Source organism: Tachypleus tridentatus, chromosome 11 (genome assembly GCF_004210375.1).
Source record: "Tachypleus tridentatus isolate NWPU-2018 chromosome 11, ASM421037v1, whole genome shotgun sequence".
Taxonomy (NCBI): Eukaryota; Metazoa; Arthropoda; class Merostomata; order Xiphosura; family Limulidae; genus Tachypleus; species Tachypleus tridentatus.
The window spans coordinates 54,213,336-54,224,561 of record NC_134835.1 but is presented as its reverse complement, the minus strand read 5'-3'; the positions used below and the strand labels follow the sequence as shown (position 1 = coordinate 54,224,561).

General features: G+C 32.5%; 1 long non-coding RNA gene across 13 annotated transcripts in view; it reads left to right on the top strand.

Moving 5' to 3' along the window:
- The first annotated feature begins 761 nt into the window (after positions 1-761).
- Positions 762-11,226, top strand: part of LOC143232185 (uncharacterized) — a 128,512-nt gene continuing 118,047 nt past the window's right edge. For 12 of the 13 annotated variants that reach the window (XR_013017417.1, XR_013017416.1, XR_013017414.1 and 9 more), the window contains exons 1-2: positions 762-1,459; positions 4,382-4,507. This is a non-coding gene — a long non-coding RNA (uncharacterized LOC143232185). Of the gene's footprint in view, positions 1,486-4,381; positions 4,508-11,226 lie in introns of all 13 variants that reach the window. The other variant, XR_013017415.1, reaches the window with a different exon arrangement.

Sequence of the window (11,226 nt, the reverse complement as noted above, 5' to 3'; positions counted from 1 at the left end):
GAATGAGATATTGTTGGTTGCAATGTAGGTCTTAGAAAAAAATCAATTTTCAAAACATAAATTTTATTTTTCTGAAGGATAGTTATGCGATCAATGATCTCTTATTATTCATACCATATTAAAGGCACGAACAAATTTAAGCTATGAATACTATAGTCGGTCTATTCAGAATCCAACTATATAATTGTTTTAACTTTTATGTATAAGCTCGTTTGTTTTGAATTTCGCGCAAAGTTACACGAGAGCTATCTGCGCTAGCCGTCCCTATTTTAGCAGTGTAAAGCTAGAGGGAAGGCAACTAGTCATCACCACCCACCGCCAACTATTGGGCTACTCTTTTACCAATGAAGAGTGGGATTGACCGTAACATTATAACGTCCCCACGGCTGGGAGGGCGAGCATATTTGGTGTGACAAGGAATCGAACCGGTGATCCTCAAATTACGAGTCGGATGCCTTAACCACCTGACTACGTCTGACCTTATGTATAAGTAAGAGAGCGCGTATATATAATTTCACATTGTTGGCAGTGTTATCAAGAACTGTGGTTCCAAGAGCCAAACTGTATAAGTATTAGTGACTCTTTTTTTTTTTCTTTCCCAGCGACTTCCGGGCACGGTCGTGATTATTCGGCGCCCAGGCCGTAAATATAATTTCACATTGTTGGCAGTGTTATCAAGAACTGTGGTTCCAAGAGCCAAAATGTATTTCTCACGTAAGGGGACGAAGAGGAACTACAAAAAAGTTAATCAATGAAACGTTAGTTTAGTATTAGTGACTCTCTATACTTCGCGTATTGTTTTGCTGTTTAGCAGTATCGGTGCAACTAAACTACGTAAACCAGAATCATCGTTATAATTTCAATAGATTGTTTGAAAGAAGCTTTGTCGAATATGAAAGAAATTTTAATATCTGTCGCACAGTTAGTGAGTAATAGAAAAACATCGGCAAAGAAGACAAGAACGTACTTCTTTTTCTGTTGTGTTTATTAACAAATGCAGCGGCTTTCGAAACAGCGTGTTTGTGTGTGTACTTTTCTTAGCAAAGCCACAGTGGGCTATCTGATGTATCCATTGAGGGAAATCGCATCCCTGATTTTAGAGTTGTAAATCCGTAGACTTTTCACTGTTCCATCAAGAGACACTTTCGAAACACCTTTTCTACATTATAAAATCCACTTATTTTTAACCAGCAAAGTAAGCCAGAGAATGCGTCTAGAGTGATTTTATATCATTTATATTACACCTTCTTTATGCTTAAAAAAAGAGCATTCTCCGTTTGCATAAAATGGAAATAGAAAAAATATATATAAAACAGTGATGTGCTCCATAACCTTGCGTCCGATCACGCTTGCAGCGTTCCGAAACACATTCAGAGACATTGTGAGGTGGCCATATTGACTTACCTTATTTTGACGAGTAAACAAACTAGCACGTGGGTTTTGAGAAGATATGGAGAAGGTACCTAAAACGTTAAATACCCATCTGTATGTCTTCAAATCACTTTGTTATGTTAGATTATTCAAATTATTTTGTAGCATTAAGTCAGTTTTATGGAACCATTATGATAACAGAGCGCTGAAGTCAATAACGAATAGTTACACTATATATTATTATATAGTAACATCCAGTAATTGTAGGCCTATTACTATTAGTCTTACATCAGTTGTGTAAAAACTTTGGAAAGGCTACTAAAAGATCCTTTGTACAGTTAGTTAACAAAGTTTAGAATTTTATTTTATACTTGTCATGGTTTTATTAAGAGGAAATTTTGTCTTACAAATATTTTAACATTCTTTGAAAAGGTTACTATCTATAAATATTAGGGTAAGTGTGTAGATTTGGTGTATCTGGATTTTCAGAAAGCATTTGACAAGGTGATGTATAAAAGGCTCTTAAAAGAAAAGAGAGAGAAACATCTTTTTATGTATGGGAGATAAGTTGACAACTTGACCAGAAAGATGGAAGAAAGCAGAGGGTTCTTATAAATTGAGTTCAGTGAAATTGGACTAATGTTACAAGTGGGATACCTAAGAGCTCAGTCTTAGGAACTTTGTTCTTTTTTTATCTATATCATGGTGTAGATCAAAGAAGGGTCAATAAATTATTTAAATGATATTAAGGTATTTGGTGTTGCTGGCTGTGGAGAAGATGCTGCTGATTTACAAAATAATTTAGATCATTTAATGAGTTGGATGAATGAATGGTAGATGGGCTTTATTTGTAATAAGTACAAGGTAATGCATGTGGGTTGTCATAATTTGAATTATATGTATGATTTTGGTGAGAATAACTAACATTTTTATGGAAGAAAAAGATCTTATTGTTCTTATAGATTAGTTTCTTATACCATCCAAATAATGTGCCCTTGTTAGTGGCAGGGTAATTAACATATAAAATTATAAGGTTTTATCAACAGAAATTTTAAACACAAGTCTAAAAAGATTATAATATTGCATAGGTCATTGGTTAGGTCACATTTGGAATACTTTATTCAGATGTAAGCTTCTTACTTTAGGACATTGAAATGTTGGAAAGGTTTTTTTTTAATTGAAAAAAACAAGGATGAGTTTATCCACCAAATAGTGGTTATTAAATTTATTTACAGCTTACAGACATTTACAAGTATCTACTGCAAGCTGTAAATAAATTTAAATATTACCATTGAATGTCAATGTGAAAAGATGCCAAGCTTTTAAAAGAACCTAGTCATAATAAAAGTGGAGATATCCATGTACCAAGTCATAATAAATAAATTAGGTAGCATATAGGTAGCAAGGTTAGTTGTTTCTAACATGACTTGGATACACCCTAGTTGTTTCTAACATGACTTGTTTGTCCGATATCTGCACCCTAGTTGTTTCTAACATGACTTGTTTGTCTGATATCTGCACCCTAGTTGTTTCTAACATGACTTGTTTGTCCGATATCTGCACCCTAGTTGTTTCTAACATGACTTGTTTGTCCGATATCTGCACTTTATATGGCTGAGCTCTTTTTTCATAACTTGCTATATTTTCACATTTCCAATGTATTTGTTATACATATGTACAGGTGATTTTCATGGAGGGTATCTTTAATGACAGTCTAAGACTAATTAATTAATCACTCTTTTTTTTTTTTCATTTTTTACCTGATACTAATTACTAAATAGTCTACATCATATGTGGTGGATGCTAATTTATCTACTGCTGTCTTCAGTAAACACTGAGAAAGATTATTTGTGGTCATAGTGGCTAGAATTTGGACCTGATTCATCTTAGTAGAAAGGCTAGCACATCATTCATTTGTCTGAAGTCTCCACCAGTAGAATTTAATTGTGTTAATACTTTGAAAAGAACTATTCAGGTTTTTCTTAATTTTGTGCTAGGTTCACTGGGTGTGTTATTTAGGTTGATATAGATGACTGGTTTTATCCTTTTTTTTTAATGGTTGGTCTTTAGGTGATTTAATGTGTAGTAACTCTGTATTGTGTTGTGGATTCTGAATGCATAATTACTTTATGCTGCCTAAAAATTCTTTATACATCTACAAAGAAATCTTTGACATAGGGATATATGTTTTCCTTCTTATATTTGGTTAATTTTTTTCTTCTTTGCAAGTAATTTTTGTGATTTTTTTTTTTTTTTCCTTGTTCTAAGCATGTTTGTACATCACTGGAGGCCCAAATCACCATTTACTACACCCTTCATAAAAATGGGTTCCAATACTTTGGAAAAACAAAAAAAGTTAAAAATCTGGAAAATATAAACACGAATAGTGCCAACACATTTCCAATAGTCCATCATGCTATAAAAGACCATACAATAAATTAGAATAATATGGAGATAATGTGGTGTAAACCACACAAGAGCAAAAAATAAAAATAAAAAAGAGGCCATTTGAATTCATGTGACTGTAACACCTTCAGCCAATTCTAGGATAGAAGGTAGCAAAACCCAAGTAGCCATCTTGAAACTATTTAAATAGTTAATTGATTCAAGACCTAATGGAAGAGACTACAGGCTAGTGGATATTACACCAGCCTTTTTATCAAAAAGACAGGATTAAATCCCAATCAATACCAGTACAGCCCTTTTTCTCATGTTTTACTCTGAAGATGGCAGCAGACCAGCTGCCAAAATGCAAGATATAAGCTAATTAGTAATTGGTATCTAATGGTAGCAATGAGTAGCAATTAATTACTGACTAGATGCTTACTAATCTTGTAGGCCATTAGCCATGACAAAGATGACTGCAACCTTACCATAAATACTTAAAAACCAAATAGAATGTACTATAAAACTATACAATAAATCTGTGTATATTTGTATCATTTATATTATTAAAATATGTTATAATTTTTGGTTTAGTGTTTATTTTGTTGCACCTTTATGTTTATAGCTTGCTTCATCAGAAAAGTTGGTATGGATAAACATGCTGTAACTATGTGTTGTGCCACTGGTTTGAAAAAGGCCTTATTTTGGCAGGTCATTTTCTTGTATTTGCAACCCAAAAAAAGAGAATGTGGTAAGTTATTTATATTTTAGTTTCTATATTTGATATAATTATGTAGGCTGTTTGTGACAATTATTTAATTTAAGTTATAAAAGAACTAACAGAAAGATTTACATTTTTTTCATAAATTTTCTGAACAATGGCCAGAAATAAAGTCATAAGAAAAAAGTGTCAGTTTTGGCTAGGAAGAAAAAAAGTCACAAATTTCTTAATACCCGAACACAATGTAAAGTAATACAACAAAAACATTTTTAAGTTAGTTAGTTATTACAATAATAACATGATTTATGATATGTGACATTATGTGAAAAGTACATTAATAACACAACTTACTTGACATCATGGCATTACATGTATATTCAATGATGCAAATAAGCTGTTAACTTGACAAGTGTATTTGTATATAATGAAACATCAAGTGAACTTTTCAGGTATATATTGTGTCAGTAATCACATGAGTTAGTGGAGTAATTCAATAATTTAAATTTTATAAACTTCAAATTGTGACTTTTTTCCCATGCTCCTCTGAACAACTTTTAATATTTGTTTGGTATGTGTGTGGGAATGCTTCTTAGTATATTGTACTAGTTGTTTACATATTATTGCAGTACACTAATTATTTATTTGATATCAAGTAAATGAAAAATTGCAAGAAATTTACTGAGAGTAACACTTTATACTTAAAAATGGCAAGAGAATAAAATTATTCACTTCTGAGACACCTCCAGAAATGTGATTGCATCATTTAAAATTTTACCCATCTTTTATAGATTTGCTAAATCTGAGTTTGTATTATGTTGATCATTGCTTAAATGAAAATATCATGTGCTTAATTTGTAACATAGTAGTGTATTTGTGTAATAAACAAGTGGGTAAACACAGTTATTCCTATCCTATATGGTAAATTGAAGCACTGAGGAAAACCTTGGGCCAAAATGAGGCTTGTGAAGGTGCACAAGGACAATCACACACCTCAAAAATGAAGCAAGTATTGCATGAAAGTAGCACAATGCAATGAGATATCACATCTCAGAATAAATTAGCACCCACTGTTAACAACAAAATCGTAAGCATGCTAATTTTCTTAGAAAAAAACTGGAATTGTTATTCATAGGACAATTACATAAAAATTATTGGAAAATGCTAATCTCTTGAATATAAGTAATCAGAAAGAGACGAATGTCATTCAGTACAGAAAGACCACTAATCTCTTACTTTGTAGTCAGAAATAAGGTTTTTTTCTGATACAATAGTAATTTGTTTAAAATGCATGAAAAATTGGCATGTAGTTATTATTGTTAAAATACAGTTATAGCAGATGCTCATAAAATAATAGTTTTTCATAAAATAATATTTCTGGATATGACGGAAATTACAAAAATCAAATGATTGTATGGACGTACTTCAAGTTTCCTTCATTAGATTAAAAACTATTCCCTCTTTAACCACAGCCAGACATTCCATCAGTTATTTCAGATATTTATCAAAAAGTTCACCTTAATTTTTTCTTCACATTATCAACATTCCACTCATTTAATAGTAACTCCAAAATTCTTTCAAAATGCCCATACTTCAAGTGCATAATTTTACATTTCATAATATTGAAGTTACTCTTCTTACTCACTTATTAGGGTTATTGTAGTCTTTAAAACTTAAAACCTTCTCTGAAATGAGTAGTTTTCCAAATGCTACTCCCAAGTAGTTGTTGGCATCATTAACAAAGCTAACAAATAAAAAAGGTCACAAAACAAAGGCCTTAAGGGCAATACTAACCACTGGCTTCCAAGCAGAAATTTGTACATATATCACTTCTCTTTCTATATTACTAACATACAAATTTATTAACATAGTTTTAGTTTTTTATCAATTGAATAAGAAACTTAATTAATCTTTTATGAGGCACTTTATGAATCATAAAGCTTTCTGTAAGACAAAATGCACAACATCTATGCCCTCAATTATCCATGAAAATAGAAGTAATAATAAAAAAATAAAAAAGCTGATATGCATATAACTGACTTTTACTCTACCCTTATAGGAATCAAAACATTAATACCAGGACTGTTATCAAACTAAGCATGTATGAGAACTTTCATAAATTTAAAAGAATTAAACTTGTGTTTCGAAAGAGGTGAGCTTGGACTTCTATAAACAATACACACTTCTGGCTCCTGTTAGGAAAAGGGACCAGAAAGAAAAGATATACTTTTAAGAATTATCACAAAACATGCTTAACAATACAACATTTAATTATAACTCTACACTTATTAAGTTCTGATAAAGTTTCAAGCATCATCTAAATGGAAACTGCATATTTGGAGTCTTTAATCTGCTACTAAAGGGAAATATTAGAACTTAGTTTAGGGTGATTATTGGCTATTACTTAAACATCTGGTGAACTTCATGTATTTACATACAGGGTTGGCACAAATTTTGGGTAACCCCCATAATTAAAGTTCATGTTAACAGTTTACTTTCTTGCATCTTAATAATGATTGTGGCAAAAGAACTATGTGAAACAACTGACATTTAGAAATAAAAATTGTTAAAAGTTTCACTAAACTCACCACTGATATGCTAAGAAGGATGTCACATTGCACATGGAGATGCATCATCCTGTGTCTTGAAAGTGAAGGCAAAGAAAGAGATGTTTTGGATTATTAATTGAATCTTTTGTTAGCCTTTGTCAGTATATGTCAATATGCAATAAATTCTTTTTTCCATATACTTTATTTTGATTTCAGAGAGGGTGCCCAGACATTTTGCCCAGCTATGGAGTGACATACTTATTTACATTTAGCCATTGAATTGATTATTTCCCACTATCAACTAACTCATTTTTATGTCAGCTACTACAACAAATACCATAGTGCCATTTACCCAGTTTCTGTCATCTTGTCTCACTGTGAGAGTAGTACTGTTATAATTAACTCTAAAAGATTATGAGTTGGTATTATGCATGAGAAACCTAAAAGGCAGCTGAACTAAATAACAGAAGAACATGAAATATAAACATAATAATAATTAAAAAATGTACCTTAAATTCTTTTTTCCATCAAATAGAGGTAGTTAAAAAGATTTTTAGAGATCTATTCCAGGTCAGTAGTGTCAACAGTAACAAATTTAAATGGTTACATTCATATTTTATCCAGACAGCTGCATGTTGTAAATAAACATGTAATTTTCTATTTTATATGCTAAGAAGATGGTCATAAAAAAGTTAGTTTAGTTAATTTGTTAACTCTAATTCCATGTAGACTATGATTCTACTTGAGTGTTTTGACACTTCACAATATTATTTTTAAAGAAAAGGGATTTACTAATGAAAAATCTATATAAAAATGGAATTTACTCATTTACCATAATACCAAATCCACTGTTTTGAGTGTTAAAACTAAATTCAAACAGAAAAACATTTATACAGTATGTAATCATTTATCAAAATATGTAAGCAATGTGAATAGAGGAAGGACTGAAGTATGACAAAGTTTGTGAAACCTATGTGAGCATACGGAAGCAAAATTACATAGTGCTATAACTAAGTACAAAAGATAAATTCTGAAACATGCTTACCTCTACTCACACTATAGTTTTATTTCAATAAAAGCTACTCTTCTCTGCCCATGTAAACATTGATATGAATCTTATCTTGTTTATGCAGCCTTTATACACCACTTTATTGCTCATAGCAAGTTAATCTAATGACTCTGCCCACCTACATCAATGTACTTCCTATCCCAGATCTGTATATTAACTCCCTGTTATTACATCTTATTTACTTTTTCTTGATGGCAGAATGTTCTGATGAGTTTTATGTGTTTGCTGTGGGTTTCTCTTCAGTGTTGACTACCTGTAGTTATACCTACACTTTACACAATTTCCTTTGTTTTAGGTCTGTCTTGTTGGGTCTAGAGTTTATCATCTATTTTCTTTATTTTCATAAAAAAAATTATGAGATGTTTTCAGATATGAACTCACAAATTCATATATCTATCACAGAGCCTCCTAGTGCTTCAACTCTACACCTCTGGAGTGTGTTGTTATCTCTGTATTGGGGAAAGGGTCTCTTTCCACCATTGTCTGTCCATTCTTCAAGGATCATCTTACATCCAGTTGTTAAGCACAAGTCATCCAGGATATTCCACACATAGAGGCCATAGAGTGCATCAATTCCTCTCTTGAGTTTTTATTTTCATACGTTCAAAGTATCAAAGAAGACAGGTGATTGACAACCTCTCATCAGTCTTTCTCATCTCAGTTGCTTCTTCCAGTATCTATGGTTTATAATGGAGTTATTTCTGTCCTTTCTCTAGCACGTTTCACTCAGTTTGTGGATGATGAAGTTTGATGTCACTGATTCCTATTTTCATAAACTGTTTGCAGAGTTTTCACAATATTGTCTCTATTCTCTGCATGAATATAGGTTTCTCAGTTTTTCACTCTACCATCTGGCCTTGCAACTGCCCCATATGTCTTCTGCCAGATAGTCAAATCCTCTTCATGTCATCTTCATACTCACCATTATATGGACAACTGAACTGGCTTCCCACCAGTTGACAGAACTTCACACTCGAGCTGTTTTACCCAAAGCTACAAAAGCTGGTTTTCTTTTTAAAATGGTAAAGTCTATTCTTACTCCAACATAATATCTTGTCCATTAATGGGTGTTTTTCAGTTCAAGTGTCAATTGGGCCCAATCTCTTACTGTATACCTACTTCAGGCCATGAAATGAAATATTATTAACACAATTATCTCCTTCTCCACCAGTATGTGTGGTTCCATCATTTTGGGGATGTGGGCATCACTTATTCCTTTAGGCTGGGTCCAAATGTATTCCCTTCCGTGGTTGTTAGAGGACAAATAGAATATTTACAGACATACATTTGGTTGTCCAGTAGCCCTACTGGCTTCCAGCCTGCTAGGTCTGGGCTAGTGGTTTAAGTCTATAATAAGTGCTATAAGCTATACTTTTCATCATATAATTGTTTATTAGCTTCAGAGAGGTGTGAATCATTGATCATTTAATGATTCAAAAACCTGGAGTAATCTGTTAGAACAAAATAGTGTCTATAGAGTTGTTAAAAAAAGACAGTTGACATTTATTTTGTAGATAGAGTTGAAGCAGTCAGTGTCTTTTCATGAATTATTTGAATATATGTTTGTTATGATGCTTCTTGAGTGAACAACTAAGTTGTAATATAATGTAAGCCTGTAACAAAATACTTCAGTGTACAAGTGTTCGAAGTTGTAAAATGAGAGAAGTAGAAATTACCTAATTCTTCACAGTTTATGTAGATTGCACTTTTAATTATTTTCACTGAATAACTAAAAACATCCATTCACCACTAGAAGAACCAAATTACTACACTAGTGTCAAAAGTGAAGTTATAATTAGTGAAAATATTTTATTTTCACTGAACATCAACTTTCATAAAAAAAAAAAAAAAAGAAGAAGAATGTGATAAGGAACTAAAAGACGAACAACAAGGTACAAACTGAAATGGGGAGCCTGTTAGACGTGATAAAACAGTGACAAGAAGGGCAGATGAAGGAAATAGGAGAATAAAAGAGAGCAGAAAACAATCAAGAATAATTAGATACAAAATTGGAAAACAAGACAGAAAATAAGAAAAAAAGAGATAAAATATTTAAAGAACATCAGAAAGAGTGGAGAAAAAATGAAAGAAGGAATTTCAGGAAATTAAAAAAGACCATGAGGTACTAGATGTGAAGTTACAAGAATAATATTGAGACAGAAATGTATTAATTAAGAGAAAATTAAAAGCAAAAAGAATTCTTATTAAAGATGAGATGAATGAAGCTATAAAGGATTTACAAACATATGCAACGTAAAGTTTGAAGAAATGCAGAAGGACAGCAACAAAGTGCAAAAGGACAGTGATGAAGTCAAAAGTAAGGAAAGACATTCTCAAGGTTGAAAATAATATTGGTAACAAAATAAAACATCTCAAAGACAAATTAATACAAAAAGTAAATCAACCATACCTATTACCACTACTGTTATGTTACCTATTACTGGCCAAGCGCGTAAGGCGTGAGACTCGTAATCCAAGGGTTGAGGGTTCGAGCCTGCGTCGAGCCAAACATGCTCACCCTCCCAGCCGTGGGGGCATTATAATGTGATGGTCAATCCCCTTTCGTTGGTAAAAGAGAAGCCCAAGAGTTGGCAGTGGGTGGTGATGACTAGCTGCCTTCCCTCTAGTCTTACACTGCTAAATTAGGGACGGCTAGCACAGATAGCCCTTGAGTAGCTTTGTGCGAAATTCTAAAACAAACAAACAAATACCTATTCCTACTATACCCATGAGGCTCTCAAATCCAGTTCCAAAATTTAGCTGGCCAGTTCATCATTAACCAGTCAAGAAACTAATGGATTATAGAAGGTAACTTGGGATTTATTCCAAGTTCAGACTGAAATAATTTTTTGAGTGAACAATAAACCATCCTCCATGCTGCTAATTTAAAAGGACCACCTCTGACAACATGAAGTAACTTCCAGCTGAGAACTGTAACAACCATAAGTTCAGTGTCACACCAGAAAGAAATATCCATAACAAAGTTCTGGAACAATGTACAGATGAAAGAAAAGTCTTAGCCAAACTTACAGAAAATTTGAAAAGACTTGCTCATTTTTCTCACCTAAATGCTGTTTATGAAGTGATAGATTCTTTGGCATATGACTAGCTTATAGATGCCATGACAGATGATA